Genomic DNA, 4,806 nt, shown 5'->3' with positions numbered 1-4,806 from the left:
TTCAACTTTGCGTTATATTTTATGATAGACAACAGTTTTTGACTTGCAGTTCTTACCATATATTAATAGATTTCCATGACAAAAATCATGAATCTACCGTTATAAAAAAAGTCATATAAAGAACGCAATATTATTTGATAATCAGTCGTTCAGGGTGGTGACCATTTCAAAAATGTGTTTCCTATACACAACACAAAATGTATATTTTGCATTAAATATACTGATGTGTGTTTAACACGTAGTGAATACGAAAAAACTCCTGTTGGAAAACGTCTGAACTGGTCAATCAGTATTTATATTTCAGTCTTTGAGCTTCGCCTTTCGGACGGCGCGTATCTCGATTATGACGTTATACCTTCCTACGTCATTAACGTCACGTGCGAAGACGACTCCAATGACACGACGTCGGTTACAATTCAGGTAAGATGCACAAGTCAAATTAATTGAATTGGTTTATTGAGCTGGTATCTCTGGTTCAAGAAAATACATTTTTCGCACGACTATTTACTTACCCAATATCCAAGAGGGTGATTAAAATTCGTAGAACTTAATAAAATACAAATAAGCTGTCGTACACAGTTGAACTTTAAATAGCACACATCTTATTATATTACCTGTTGGTACCTGAATTTTTGGCACATACCGCATCCTGGAGCGTGTTGGAAAACGTCGACGTCAAATATGCACCCATATTATAATTACTTTGCAATTTCTTTAATATATGTAAGCGCTGTAGTTTTAAAATTTGTTAATGGAGCATATTGTAATTTCACATATTTATTGTTCCATGTTCTCTAAATGGCAAACATTTCCCGTTACTGAAATGAACTAGAATGTCCAAATTATCCGTATTTCGACCTAAAGCAAACCAAATTGCTGTATACACAACTTGCAAGTAACCTATATAACATAACCTTAAACGCGAATATTTAAATGACATCATAAGGTTAGCAGATATAATCATTTTATACAATTTAAATCTTAAAGTTTATGAATAATTGAATTAATTGTTTGGGTAAAAACATCAAGGAAACAATTCAGCAAGCATATCCAACCATTCACAGACATTTCTCATTTCTATTAAATTATTATTCTTCCGATACCGCTCTAACTATATTGCGCTATTATCCGAATAGTAATTTGATATTCTGTATCCACGCACAACGTCGCAAAAGCAAGCATCAGCGTCGCCGTAATAATCATGTGCATTCGAACACTGCGCATCGAACACTGCGCATCGAACACTGCGCATCGTCGTTGATAAGGTTCTTCATTTAAAAATACAAATACATTTGTACTAATTATCACTTTTGTGCTGTTTCGGCGTTCGTAAATTTTACCGTTTTCACTTACAGAATAGCGCATTAAATATTCAGTCTCCGTTTATTTATTAAGTTATTGACGTCTGATAACGTATGATGTTGTTCCACTTGCCCTTTTTATGCATTACATTGTGCTTTTACGATGTTGTTATTAATTAATATGAAACTAGTGTCGTTGAAGGGGCATATCGGTGATATTTTTTTTATGAATATTGAGAGTTGTCAAACAATGCAATATACCTCTTTTCTGATATTTATATTTATATTATATGTATAGATATTTATCTAAAACAATGTTTCATTGACGATTCGTTGAGTAAAGATGTTTTGAATGACAAAGAATTTTTTCGCCTATAAATGCCTTCTTAAATCAGCAGTTTACCACAGCACAGGACCTTCCCGTTATAAAAAGCATTTCGAGCATTCGTATTAGAGTACTTCGTTAACATTTTATTCACGATTTGACTACTAATACTGTTTACCCGCTTAGTTTTCACTTGAACAACTTTCTATGGGACCGTGGTCTAGTGGTCTAGTGGAAGGATGCTGGTCTAGGAATCAGTAGGTCCCTGGTTCGAATCCCTCTTAGACCACAGAATTTTCATGAGCAACAAAATAATCCCATTTAATTTAGGTGAAATTAATTGAATAAAAAAATAATGTGATGGAAATAAGCCAATGTGCCGTGGCTGCAAACTGCCGAATATAAACGGACGACTTATATCCCAGTGATCGGGGGGCAAATGTCAAAGTCGATTGAAGAAGAGTCTAGTTTCGTAATCAGACTATAAACACATGCATTTGCATGATAAAAACTATTTGGCGTTTATACACATGAAATATATGTTTTAAGCAACCATTTAATTATTACTTATTAAAAAATATCGTATTCTTTGACATATTATATCGTATTAACCGTCGATATACCCCTTTAAAGTACAAAACTCCTGCTACAGTTGTTTGCGGACTGTTAAAAGGGCGTGCTTCTTAATGTTTATGTAAAAATTATGATACGAATTTAACTTGAAAGTGTGTTAAATATATTGTATTGCCTTTTAACAAATTTTGCACAGATTGGACGTCAAATGGAAAAGTTGTGAAGAAATTCTATGAATCTTTTTTTATCATCCTTCGTACACATTCAGTCGTTAAGTCTCATGTAAAAATCGTACTTTACACGCCACACTAATTACTTTATCATCACGAATTTCCGTATTAATATAAAAACCAACATGCAATTACAAAGGCTTTTTAGACCCTAAAAGAATTGAATTGCTCATATAATTGAGGATATTTTATTTTTAATTAGGCTAAATTTGGTTTAAACATTACAGATTAACGTCCTTCAAAACAATCCGCCAGTTTTGGAAATCCCAACAAACAGTATTACAGTTAGCGAGATTGAAACGTCACCACGACTACTGCTGACGTTGAACGTCAGTGACTTCGAGAACGACACTCTTTCTTGTGCTCATTTAACGTCACCGATGTCAGACGCGTTTAATTTAACGTTGGAAGAAGAAGGTAGGCTTCGTTTCAATATGATAATTCTAATATCTAAACTATGTTACAAACTAACTTTTAAAACGTTATTATAGAAATAATTATCCCGTTTTTCTTCGACCACCAACAACAACATCACAAATTAAACAACATCTTAAAATCATGAACATCTTGTTTTTTTGGTCATTTTTCAGTATATAATCTTTACTTGACGACACATCCCGGATTAGACTATGACGTAATCTCGACGTATAACGTCACGCTGGAATGCAGTGACGCTTTCGGCAACTCTAGTGTTGTGTTAACCGTCGACGTCATCAAAGTTTCGCTGGTAAGATACTGCCCTTTTTTTCCAAATGAACGCACATTGAAACTTCTACTTCATATTTTAGGAGAGAAACCTTAAATACCACGTTGTTCTTAATGTACGGCACACATAATTTGTACTTTTACAATATCTACAAAGTGAAACTTGAATAGCGGCACAAGTATACAACAAACCTACACACATGTATAAAAACTGAGGTCAGCGCCATTAAAAAGTCAGTGCAAAGTATTGTGCGTTTAACCGGTTTTAACTAACTCAAAACCTCACACTTGACCCAGAATTATTCGCAAAACATTCGAAAATAGCTAGAAATTAATCTCATAGAATCACGATTCAATTTCAAATCGCAGTTTACAAGAATTGACAAAGATTATAAAAATAGCGAGATTTCAAGATGATGATTTTATGAAGTTTATACAAATAAGTTTCAATGGATTGTAATAATATATATAAATACTAGAGTCGAATATAGGTACTTAAAATATAAAAAAAAATATTATAAAGAATTGAAAGAATGAAATGCTTTCTAATAATTTCGCTGTTAAATTTTCAGCCACCGGTATTTGAAAATGTGACGTCTATTGACGTCTTAGAGGGCGCCACTGACGTCTCGACGGTTGCAACGTTTAACGTCACAGACCCTGACGGTGGAGACGTCATGTCATGTTGGCTGAACGACAGCGATTTTTACGTAACCAGAGAGCAACTTAACGGAGCTGGTAGGTTTTCAGTTACAAGCCTTAATTATCTGTATAGACCTGTATTATCAACGAACCGTAACAGTAGAGTTATGCGTTTATTTCAAAATTTAACATTTCCACATGCTTATTTCTTTTTAGACTTTGGAATCCGTGTTGATTCCGGTACGATTCTGGATTATGACGTCATGTCTTCATACGAGATTAACGTCACGTGTATTGATGACGAAAACGAGACGGCATCTGTGTCAGTACAAGTAAGAGATACAATACTTTAATGTTTTTTTTAACATTCTTTATTCACCATTAAACAACGGTGTAAAGCGGTTTAATAGGCGTGCATCAACATGCCACGCATCATAATAGCCCATCATGTGAAAGACAGACAGTAGTCTTTTGGCCGATCAACAATGATAATGCGCAATGTATTTCCAGTTCTATCATTATGTGACATACACTTGTTTATTCCGGAAATGGGGTTTTGGCGGGTTATGGTTTAACAAAAGTAGTCTTTATACGTCTTTGTTTGCATGAATCAGTGTGTTAATTGTTTGAAAAACATATGAGCAAACAGCGTTTACCTAAATACAGTACACTAAAGTTGTTATTCTGTTTGAATGCATTTCAGATCAACGTCATAAAGAATCACCCACCTATAATTGAAATTCCAGCTGAAGTATTCACTGTTCTCGACACGGAAACGTCACCACGTATACTGCTGACGTTGAACGTCAGTGACATTGAAAACGATACGTTTTCTTGCGTCCATTTGACGTCACCTACATCGGTCGCCTTTAATTTAACGTTGGAAGGAGACGGTATGAAAATATATTGTTTAAGTCGATAGCAACTTCTAAGCAGTTATGCCAGTTCAGTACACAAATCATATAAAGCAGCAGCTCTATCAAACGAATACACATTTTACAACTTCTACTGCTATTTTGCAGCATATAAC

Source organism: Dreissena polymorpha, chromosome 10, assembly GCF_020536995.1.
Source record: "Dreissena polymorpha isolate Duluth1 chromosome 10, UMN_Dpol_1.0, whole genome shotgun sequence".
NCBI classification, from domain to species: Eukaryota; Metazoa; Mollusca; class Bivalvia; order Myida; family Dreissenidae; genus Dreissena; species Dreissena polymorpha.
This window is presented reverse-complemented; position numbering follows the sequence as displayed.